The sequence below is a fragment of the Octopus sinensis genome, linkage group LG7 (genome assembly GCF_006345805.1).
Source record: "Octopus sinensis linkage group LG7, ASM634580v1, whole genome shotgun sequence".
Lineage (NCBI taxonomy): Eukaryota > Metazoa > Mollusca > Cephalopoda > Octopoda > Octopodidae > Octopus > Octopus sinensis.
In genome coordinates this window covers 15,860,239-15,872,738 of record NC_043003.1, presented here as the reverse complement: position 1 = coordinate 15,872,738, position 12,500 = coordinate 15,860,239, and the positions used below count along the sequence as shown (strand labels likewise).

Here is a 12,500-nt window from a genome sequence, read left to right as displayed (position 1 = left end):
AAATTAAATACCAGTTGAACATTATGGTAGATGCAATCAACTTGCCCTTTCCCCAGAGTTGCTGGCCTTGTGTCAAAATTTGAAATCAGTATAACCGATTGTAGTTTTCTAGCCCTTATATGTATAGAAGCGAAGTCGGCTCTTTCAGGATTTGAACATAGACAGTCTAATTTCCGTAGGAGTAGCTGTGTGGTAAATAGCTTGCTTACAAACCACATGGATCCGTGTTCAGTACTACTGCGTGGCAACTTGGGTTAGCGTCTTCTACTATAGCCTCGGGCCGACCAAAGCCTTGTGAGTGGATTTGCTAAACGGAAATTGAAAGAAGCCCGTCGCATATATATATATATATATGTGTGTGTGTGTGTGTGCGTGTATGTTTGTGTGCCTGTGTCTGTCCCCCCAAGTCGCTTGACAACCGATGCTGGTGTGTTTACGTCCCCGTAACTTAGCGGTTCGGCAAAAGAGACCGATAGACTAAGTAATAGGCTTACAGAGAATAAGTCCTGGGGTCAGTTTGCTCGACTAAAGGCAGTGCTCCAGCATGGCCACAGTCAAATGACTGAAACAAGTAAAAGAGTAACTATCTAATGCAATTAGACAACAACTGCACTTGGTAATCCATGGCCCCCTTTAGTTACGTTAGATTATCGCTTAGGTACCTCTACTCTAATATACCATTGTTACATAATTTAATCCTGTAGGACAAAGTTTCGACTGATAACACAAGTTATTTCATATTTATCTTTATATAAATTTTATTTTATAATTTGGTGCCTTTCAATTGCTTTAATCTCTTCGGTGTATTCATTTGCCAGCTCGATGCGGTAAACTGTTAGATTATTAAAATCATACATCAAAATATCAGAGGATGTTTTTCCCTTGTGAACAAGTGTGTGCAATGTACGTCGTCGCAGACATATATATTTCGTTACACACACGCACACACACAGACACACACACACGCGCGCGTGCGCATATACACACAGAGACACACACACACGCGCGCGTGCGCATATACACACAGACACACACACACGCGCGCGTGCGCATATACACACAGACACACACACACGCATATACATTTTCTCTTTGGTGTGCCATGAAATTTTCGTTCCTACACTTACTGTCAAATGTATAACAACAGATTACAAAATTCTGTCACTAGTTCTTATATATATATGTATGTATGTATGTATGTATATATATATATAAAATACAGCGTACATTTAAACACATTAAGAAGTATCCTTACGCTAGAGGGAGCCCCTAAAGTTCCTTCTATCGTAAAGGAGTCCTATGATGGACACCGCTTTTGAGTTTAAATGTACACAGTATTTTATATGAATAATATATAGTCTATTGACTAATTTTTCTATACGCTAGAGCACTGGTAGTAAAAATTTCTAAAATCTTTATTGCTCTAATATTATTAAATATATATATATATATATATATATATGTATTGTTGTATTTCGGGATGGTCATTTCTTTACTTTTTATATACTCTCTAAAATGCTCAGTTAGCATATATAGTTTTATATACTACACACACACAAACAAACACACACACACACTGACAGATAGATAAGTAGATAGATAGATAGATAGATAGATAGATAGATAGATAGATAGATAGATAGATAGATAGATAGATAGATAGATAGATAGATATACATCTAGATAAACAGTGTTTAGTTCATTTATCCTACGATTTCTCTGGTGTAAATTATACAACTAAAAATTTCTCTTCTCCAACTATCTGCCCTTATATAGTATCTCTTCAGAGTCCTAATCCAATAACTGAGAAAAACATTTCCATTGTTACACCTCTCCCTCCACACGTACATTTTACCTTATATAAGAACGTTTCTTTATTCATATTGTACTCAATACTTTCTTATCTGTGCATGGAACAAACAATAATCGCCCTTGCCATTCATCTTCTCTAAATATGACAAATACTGCTGCGCTTGACCCATGCCTCGAATTCGTTTATATACTTAAATAATTCTCCTCAGCCTCTTTCTACGTCGAATATACAATTTGTCATCAAAACCAGCAGATCGCTTGCACGTGTTTTGTACGTTAGTCACAGAAGTTCAAATGATTAGCTCTAATGTATAACACAAATTCATAACGTTTTAAAGTAACCACGAAACGTTATAAAGTTATCTGGATGCTAGTTTGTTTCAGTGAATATAAATTTCGTAGATGTCAAATTTGTAAGGTCATCATTATTATTTAGATACAGCTACTGTTTGTCTCAATTACAACACTGCCATGCTTATGAAATACAGAGATGTACTTTCATAACAAAACCTACTTCTTTGAAAACGGAAGTAGATATTGGCAACTAGTTTATGAAGTTAGATAGATATAATTATATCTCCATTATTGCGGATACACGGGGAATGGATCAGCAGAAACGGTAGAGCTATTCAGCGTTTAGTTTTGTATTTCTATGTACTAAGATCAAATTCATCTGGGTTAATTTCACCTCTAATGTTATCAGAATCAATAAAATAAGCTTTTCTACTTCAGTACTCGAGACAATTCTATCATTCCCGTCAAAATTTGTGGAGTTGTGCCTTTGGAAAAAAATTATTGATCATGCTTTCAAATTTTGGCGTAATGCTAGTAATTACAGAAATGAAAAGGAAGTCGATTAAAACTCCAGTTCTTCACTGGTACTTTATTTTATTGATCCGGATAGAATGGAAAGCAAATGTTGATGTCGACAGGAGTTGAACTCAGAACGTTAAGAGTCGAAAGTAATGCTGCTAAACACTTTAGCTGGCGCGGCAAGTATTCTACCAGCTGTCTTAATGAAATAGCTTAAAATAGCTTCTGACTGAGACAAATGTCAGCAGTTTTTAGGGAAGGGAATACGTTGAAAATATTGAGAAAAGTACTTGACTGATACCTTTATTTATAGACCTAGGAAGGATGAAAGGCTATTATGAACTTGGTAGAATTTGAACTGAGATTATAAAGGCGCAGGAGTGGGTGTGTGGTATGTAGCTTGATTACCAACCACATGGTTTCGGGTTCATTCCCACTGCGTGGCACCATGGGCAAGTTGTCTTCTACTATAGCCTCGGGCCGACCAAAGCCTTGTGAGTGGATTTGTAGGCGGAAACTGAAAGAAGACAGTCGTATTTATGTGTATATATATATATATACATACATACATACATACATACATACACACACACACACACATATATATATATATATTATATATATATATATATATGTGTGTGTGTGTATATGTTTGTGTATTTGTGTTTGTCCCCCCAACATCGCTTGAGAACCGATGCTGGTGTGTTTACGTCCACGTAACTTAGCGGTTCGGCAAAAGTGACCGATAGAATATGTACTAGGCTTACAAAGAATAAGTCGTGGGGTCGATTTGCTCGACTAAAGGCAGTGCTCCAGCATGGTCACAGTCAAATGACTGAAACAAGTAAAAGAGTAAAAAGAGGGCCCGAGCAAATATTTGTTCCAGATTTTGGCTAAAGGCAAGCAATTTCGGGGAAAGGGTGTGTATATTACCCGGAACCTAGTGCTCAATTGGTATTTATTAAAATCTGAATGAAAGGCAAAGTCGACCTCATCGGAACTTAAGCGCAGAACGTGAACACGGACGAAATGACGCGAGCACAAACACACACACACACACACATAAAATCAAATCAATACCACACACTACTACACGAATGCTTTTCTATCTCATCCTGGGGTGGGGTGTACCTGTCTACATCAAATCACTATGAATTTTCAGTTTTCTAATCTTTTCCCTTTTCTGATATATTTTATTATATATTTATACTAGCAGTATCGCCCGGCGTTGCTCGGGTTTGTAAGAGAAATAACTATATAAGCATTTTTAGAGCTATAGCCAAAACATAGCAAAGAAAATGCATTAAAAATGGAAAAAAAAATGATGGTAAATTTTTTTTTAAATCGTTGACTCATCGTAGACATTTTTAGAGAGTTACTTCCCTTATATAATAGCGAAAGAAATGCATTAAAATGGAAAAAAATTATGGTAATTTTTTTTTTAATCGTAGACTCATCGTAGACGCACGCTAATACCCAGAAGGGCTCGATATGAATCACGACTATAAGATACCCGGTTTTGGTTAAACTGCACCGCAAAATGTGGGAGTAGTTAGGAATCTAAATCGTAGGAGACAGACACACAACTTCTCTTTTATATATAAAGATATCTTCCCTCTTCCATCAGTATGTTATATACGAGGTATAGTCAAAAGTAACCGAACTTTGGCCAAAAAAAACAAGCAATATAAAAAAGAAAAACTCGCCCTTTTTGATTTAGTCTCCTTCAAAGAATTCGCCTAGGGAATCTATACACTTCTGGCAGCGTTCCTGCCACTGTTGGAAACATTTCTGGAAATCCCTTTTTGGAATATTGTGGAGCTGTGCCGTCGAATTTTGCTTAATGTTCTTTGTTGACTCCATTCTTTTCCCTTTGAGTGTTTTTTTTTTTTTTTGAGCTTTGGGAATAACCAAAAGTCATGCGGAGCCAAGTCTGAAGAATTGGCAAACTGACGGACAAATGGTGTGTTCTGCTTGACGAGAAATGCTTGAACGATGTGGGCGGAATGAGCCGGTGTGTTGCCATGGTGGAGTTGCCAGTTTTTTGATGCCCACAGGTCGGGTCGTTTTCGCCGCACAGCTTCACGAAGGGGATGGAGAACCTCAAGATGGTATTCTTTGTTAATTGTCTGACCACAGAGGTGCGGCCATATATGAACCGGTTGTACTACTCCTTTATTTATGTTTTCCCCATAGCATCATCTCCAAAGGCCTGAATCTTCTCGATACTCTGGGCTTGCGTATCACAGAGAATTTGGCAGAATTTGATATATATTTCTTTACTACCCACAAGGGGCTAAACATAGAGGGGACAAACAAGGACAGACAAACGGATTAAGTCGATTATATCGACACCAATGCGCAACTGGTACTTAATTTATCGACCCCGAGAGGATGAAAGGCTAAGTCGACCTCGGCGGAATTTGAACCCAGGACGTAGCGGCAGACGAAATACGGCTACGCATTTCGCCCGGCGTGCTAACGATTCTACCAGCTCGCCGCAGAATTTGATATAGTATATTTGCTCAATGCGCTTGGTCATCTTGAATCAAAGACAAAAATCGCAAAGCACATTCTTCTCGTCTCTACTCAACGCGTCACTGCGCGAAAATTTTTGCGCAAGCTCGGGTAGGACGCGGTCACCTAATACCCATACAGATTTTGCTCACGCATTATTATTTTGTGCACAAAAATCAAGGTTAGATAGTTTTTGACTACACCTCGTAAATATGTAACGAATTCATTTAATACCTTGACTAAATGATCATATCTGGTTTTACACACACATACATGTATAGGGATAGATAAGTTTCTTTATTGGCCACACAGGGCTGCACACAGATGGGACAAATTACAAGGTAGAGCTTTTCTTTTGTGGGATGAAAAGAGACAAAAAAAAAGAAACAAAAAGAAGAGGCGTAGGTTTTCGATCAAAAGGGATCGTAAAATGGGAAAAAAAAGAAAAAAAAGGAAAAAAAGGAAAATAAAAATAAAAAAGGAAGAAAAAAGAGGAAAAAAGGGGGAGAGGAAAAGAAAGGGATAGATAGATAGATAGATAGATAGATAGATTGATACAAAAATAATTTTTTGTTTTGACTTATTTAATGGTTAAATAGAATAACTTGGCAAGAATCTAATGTTTACTAGGCTTCTTTTATAAAAAAGACATTTCAAACATAGGTTCAATGAACTTCTAGCGAACGGCGCCTCCAAACTTTCAAAATCACTCACCACCATAAGAAAAAAATTGATATTTTTTTAGCGAAAAATATCAATCGAGATGATGAGTTGAACAAATAAATAAAACCAAGATGTTTCCAGAGGATTGATTCGAATACACACACACACACACACACACACACACACGCACACACGCGCACACACATGCACACACACGCACACACACATATCTATCTATCAATCTATCTATCGTCGCATCACCATCGCCCGCGACCAAAGACTTAACTTAATTTCCCCTCACTTCCCCACACCACTGTTGACGATAAAGGGACAGAAAAGGGATTTCAAAATGAATACAAACGAAAAAACATGAATGCCAGCACCACCACCATCCACCACCAACAACAACAACACGAAATTGGCACAAGCCGCTACCAAAGACAACACCGCCCCAACACAAACACCACTACACGACGTCAAATGCTACATCCAAGCCTTCTGCGCTATACGCCAACACCAACACCACTACCATGACTTCAATTAAAACTGCCACAATACACTTCTAACTGCCAATTCAAAAACGATTTTGCGGACGTAACAAATAAATAAAAAGAACTATATAACATTCAACACTACAAGAGATAACCCCACAAAGGCACTCTTCCCAAAGAAGAGATTAATTGAACCTTCATATTCCCAACACATCGTGGAAAACACGCAAAAAAAAAACAATAATTTATAAAGTAAAACAAAAAACAAGAAGAACAGAAATGCACCGCAGGAAAAAATCGATAAATGCCTTCGTCCTGTATGGGACTCCAAGGAATATATCAGTTGGGGAAACAAATTTGGTACAGTCCAAGTACTTTCCTCAACGAAAGTTTAGCAAAACGTTTTTTCCACATTGGAGCTACATTCGGACGACTTGTATGATACCAGTCTATTTAAACAAAAGGGTCACGAAAGTCCAAATAAAACTAAACATTTGATGTCGAAACACAATGGGTGGTCTCTGCCATCTGCTTTGAAATGTCAGAGACAATGTCAGAGACAAACATCCTGGAAATCGCGGTTCTAGGAGAGAAAGACTATGTGGGCAAATCAATCGAATTCCTGCTTCAATTGGATGAAGCAGCAAGAGAGAAGATACCCACCGCTATAGAACTGCCAGGAGGCTACAACTCTATATAGTGGTAGAGGGCAGGCGACCACGCTGCTATTTGTGTGAAGCGAAACACACTTGAAAAGACGTGCCCAACCACTGCACACCAAGAGCAACAACAACAACCACTACCACAACCAAAGCACTCCGGAAAAAAGCTCTACTACCCACACCACCATCAACACAGAAGACGACAAGAGAAGCACACCAAGCTAATCCGTCATCAACCAAAAACCACTCGACACCTGGAAAAATACCAACACCACCATCAACAGCAAAACCCAAAGGAACAGAAAAACAAAGAAACACACACAACTGATCCCCCATCCCTTATACCGCACTCAACACACACAAACACTCAACAACCAACAACAACGAAAACAACAACACAACCACTTACACAGACATACATAGAAGCCCACAACATACCCCTACCCCCTTCTGATTCCTCAGAAATTTCGTCGGAAGACGAAAACCAGTGAGGAATGGCAAATAGCTACAAAAGAAGGAAAATAAAGAGCAGAAACACAACCAAACCAAATGCAAACACGAACAAAGCAGGGGGAAAAACATCTCCCGAAGACATTTCAAAACCCAACGCAAACAACAGCCACACCAACACCACAAAAACATATACAGCAAACATGCTCACAGCAGCCATAGACACCAAAAACACAAATTTGATGGAATACATCCAATCAAAACAAACATAACAGAAGATGACATAAAACAAACAACCACCCATACAACCACCACCAGACAGACCACATCAAAAAATACACATCTCCAAAAGTCTGCACCACACACTCAAAGGCATTTTCCCCAGTGCGGTTGGTAAATGCCAAAAATATCTCACAAAGAAACTGTACTGGGATCTTCTCGAGGACAAACCACGGAGGAGAAAGCAAAAACTTTCGAGCAGTAAGTAACCCTCTGTATTCTAATTCATTAGAACTATGATCAAGATTGGTTGTGTAAATGCGCGTGGCTTGGGGTCCCCTTGGAAACAAGGTACCTCTTAAATGACATAAGTCACATAAGTTAGAAATCATAGCCATAAGCGAGACCAGACTCCACAATCCGCGGGCCCTAAAGACCATGTTTGGCGGACAGTTCAACATTTATTTTTCCCCCTGTCTGCCGAGAATGGGCGGTAGTGGCACCGCGGTACTTTTTCACAAGAGTCTGGATCTCAATGTAAGGACAATATTCGTAGACCCGGAGGGTAGACTGGTCGTCCTGGATGTCGACGGCAGCAATGGGTGCGCTTTTCGGCTCGTATCAGTTTACGCACCGCCCTTAACAGGTCGGGCGGATTTCTTTCAACGTCTAGAAGTTTTCTTGGGAACGTCTCGTCCTTTACTCTTAGTGGGGGATTGGAATGCTACCTTGGACACGCATGTAGACTACGTGGGTAGAGATAGGAATAGACGGGGATGCAAATGCCTCAGAGACCTGCTCAGACGCTTTCAACTGTCTGACAGGTTTCGACTAGACCACCCGAATGCGCCAACGTGGACATGGAGCAACCGCATCGGGTCGTCGAGATCGTATCTAGATAGGATACTGTGTAGGACAGTAGATAGAGATAGCATAGGATGTCCACAATTCCACATAGTCAGCTACACGGATCACAAACTTGTGACATGTACGCTAGACTTAGGTAAGACACTTAGGCAGGGTCCCGGATACTGGAAACTAAACGCGTCTTTCCCATCGAGACAAGTTTTCAGAGACCGGATTAGCACACTAGTAAAGAGGGCTTTGACGGGAGCCATCATCAACAACAAATGGTGGTTTGCCCTCAAGAGAGCAGTAAAAGCAGAAGCGATTAGGTACAGCAAAGCACTAGCCATAGATAGAAATAGAGTAGAGGGTGAGCTAGTTAAGAAGCTAGAAGAGGCAATTAGAAGCGGCATCGCATCCGACGTTTTGGCGGCGAGGTTGGCCCTCGACCAACACTTCAACGCCAAACACGAAGGATGTGCTGTCAGAGCTAGGATGCGTGCTCTAAGGAACGAAGGTGTTGGAGCCGCGAGAGAGGCCGGGTGGCAGAGGCGCAACAGGGCAACAAAGCCACCATTCGGTCACTGGTAGATGAACAGGGGCGCGAATTGCTCGAGCCAAGTAAAATGTGTGAGGCCTTTCAGCAGCATTTTGCCCGACTGTTCGGAACGAGTGGAGGGCAAGAACGTAGGGTGGACTTCAGTGCCTACCTACATAGCCTACCACGACTCTCGACAAGAAAGGCAGGGTGCTGCGAAGGTGCCATCACGGCGGCGGAAGTGCGGGAAGCGATGGCAGAATGCTCGAGGGACAAATCACCGGGTTTGGATGGTCTACCCTACGAGCTTTACAATTGTATGCCAGACTTGTTTGGAGATCTCTTGGCGGCGGTGTACTGCAACTGGCAGCAAAACGGGAGCATTCCTGGTTTTGTGAGCCGAGGAGCCGTAACACTGCTGAAGAAAGATCTAAACAAGGGAAATGTAATAGATAACTTTAGGCCCATCACTCTGCTTAATGCAGACTTGAAAATTTTGGCCAAGGTGCTAGCCAAGAGGTTGGCGCTTGTCATCGAGAAACTGGTCGACAAGGCGCAAACATGCGCCGTGCCAGGCCGGACCATCCATGACAACCTCCATCTGATGCGCTACATCATAGACAGGGTAGTTAACGAACCTGGCATGGGTGGGGCCCTGATCAACTTGGATCAATCAAAAGCCTTTGATAGGGTAGACCATCGATACTTGGAGGCAGTCCTGAGAGCGGCTGGTTTCGGTCCCGTCTTCCGCGGCTGGATAGCTGCCTTGTACAGAGGCATCCGTTCGGTAATTCGCGTAAATGGACATCTATCGAGACCTTTCGACATTGCACGTTCGGTCCGTCAGGGATGCCCCCTCTCGGCGCTTCTATACGTATTGACTCTTGAGCCACTACTGCGGAAGCTGGCGACTCTAAGGGGCATCCCGCGAGAATTGGGATGCGGACGAGCGTGTCTGCATACGCGGACGACGTCACCGTCATAGTGTCTAGCCACGAGCACATCGAGCTGGTCGGCGAGACACTGAAAAACTACGAAGCGGTGACAGGAGCGAAAATCAACCGGAAAAGTCAGTGGGCTTGCGACTAGGCACCTGGAGAAGCAAGCCCATGCCGTCCACCAGCGCCTCCGTCGTGGGACGCTGGACCGACGGCCCGGTTGAGTTGCTCGGGTCTGGTTTGGTCCGGACCTCCAAGTGGAGAAGAACTGGAACGAGATAACGAGTAGGGTGGTCACTCTCGCCCGGCAATGGGCCGAGAGGAAACTGTCCCTAAAAGGTCGAGCGGAGGTGGCGAACACGTACATCGCGTCCGTCATCTACTACCGCCTGACCGTCGTACCTTGTCCCGACCCTACCATCACCAAACTACAACGCATCCTCTTTCGCTTCTTGTGGAAAGGATGCGTCCCGATGGTCAGGCGATCCATTTGCTGTCACACACCCGTTAAAAGGAGGGCTGGGCATGCCGTGGTTGATGATGCGCAGACACGCGCTGAGACTGCGACATCTCTGGCTCTATGTAGACGACGGTGAACAGGTGTGGTCGCCGTTTGTGAGGCACGCTTTCCCGCAGCTCGTCTCCATGACCGAACTGCAGTCGTGGATCAAAAAGAGGCCGAGGAAGGGCGAATGGCACCGCGAGTGTCGCGTTGCTCTCAAGCAACTCTGCCGTCCTGGGTCGACCTTAAGTGACTTCAACACAACCAAAGCATTCTATAGGGGTTTAGTGGAGGGGAGGTACGACGACGAGCTCGGGGCGAACCTGGACGTCGACGAGGAGTACCTGACCCGCCTGTTCGGGACGACTTTCGGGCCAGGGCCCATGGACAACTTCCAGAGATCCCTGGCCTGGCAGTGCTACCGAGAAGCGCTACCCGTTCGGGATAAGCTCTACAGACACGGCTCGAGAAACACGGGGCCGACGACCTGCCCGAGATGCGGTCAGAGCGACGAAACCGTTCTGCACGCACTCGTTCAGTGTCCAACAATTTCCGACCTGTGGGCTTATGTCGAACAACTGCTGTCACGTGTGGGACGAGTCGGTTTATCAGCTGAGTCTATCGTCAATATTGTCACGCCTCCTTCCTTCAAACGGGAAGGAAGAGCTATTTTCATCATCCTTGTGGCTATGGCGAAAGAATGTATCTGGTGGACGCGTCTGAAAGGATTGGAGACAAACACTTTCCTCTCTGGTCAATCTCTCATCAACTTCTTCAAGTACCACTTGAAAAGGAAAGTGAGAGTAGAGAGGCAAGTTTGTCTAGCGAATGTTTTAAAAAAAGATGGGTGAATGTAGCAAGAATGGCACGTATGAATGACGAAGCCACCTTGAGCATAGTCCTATGAACCCAGAAATCGAAAACAGAGAGTTGCTTATTTGCAAAAAAAAAAAAAAAAAAAAAGAAATATAAAATGTGACTTCATTGACCGAGGTTACCGTGGTCTTTTCGCAGGCTTTTCTTTTCCACGGGTAAACCTCACCTGTCCCTCCCCTTACACTTCATATTGACATTTCTGTGATAACGATCCCTATTGATCATTTTTTTTCCTCTCCCCCCCTTTTTTTTTTTTTTTTTTTTTTTAACCCCCCTTATTTTGTCCTCTTTCTCTCTTCTTTTACGATCCCTTTTGATCGAACCTCCCCCTTCCTTTTTTTTTTTTTTTTTTTTTTTTTTTTTTTTTTTATACTTCAAAAGAAAAGCTCTACCTTGTAATTTGTTCTATCTGTGTGCAGCCCTGTGTGGCTAATAAAGAAACATATCTATCTATATATCTTTATATCTAAGGATATTATGTGAAAGTATCTATGCTTACTCAATCCATCGTTTCGCGTTCATCTCTCTGTATGGCACCTTGTGAGTGAATTTAGTAGACAGAAACTGAAAGAAGCCCGTCGTATGTGTGTGTGCGTGTGTGTGTGTGTGTGTGTGTGTGTGTGTGTGTGTGTGTTTTGTTTGTATGTCTGGTGTGTTTACATCCCAGTCACTAGCGGTTCGGCAAAAGGGATCGATAGAATAAGTACTAGGCTTACAAAGAATAAGGCCCAGGATCGACTTGTTCGACTAAAAAGGCGGTGCTCCAGCATGGCAGTCAGATGACTGAAACAAATAAAAGAATAAAAAAATACAGTAAATCCCCCAAAAAAGAACAAACACAAAAAAGTAACATGGTACATGTAAAGTATTAGCAGACGCTCAGGAAAGGAAAGATGGTTTAGTGTTTCGAACAGACGCGCTTCTTCGGAAACAGAGGAAAGTCCAATCGTAGGAAGACAGAGGAAATAAAATCACCACGATTCATCTATATACATATATATCTATATATATATATATATGTATATATAATATATTTCTATATATATATATATATACCTATATATATCTAATATATTATATATATATTACCAGTATATCGCACCAATCGCGCTTCCCTATCTTGTCAACCTACGAATTATTATTTAAGCTTACGTTGATTCCGCTATGGTATTG

The 12,500-nt window shown here is 42.1% G+C and overlaps 1 long non-coding RNA gene across 1 annotated transcript in view; it reads left to right on the top strand.

Annotated features, from left to right (window-relative positions):
* LOC118764066 overlaps positions 1–12,500 on the top strand; it is a 23,499-nt gene that overhangs the window by 7,233 nt on the left and 3,766 nt on the right. The window contains exon 2 of the long non-coding RNA XR_004999854.1: positions 9,773–9,779. This is a non-coding gene — a long non-coding RNA (uncharacterized LOC118764066). The remainder of the gene's footprint in view (positions 1–9,772; positions 9,780–12,500) is intronic.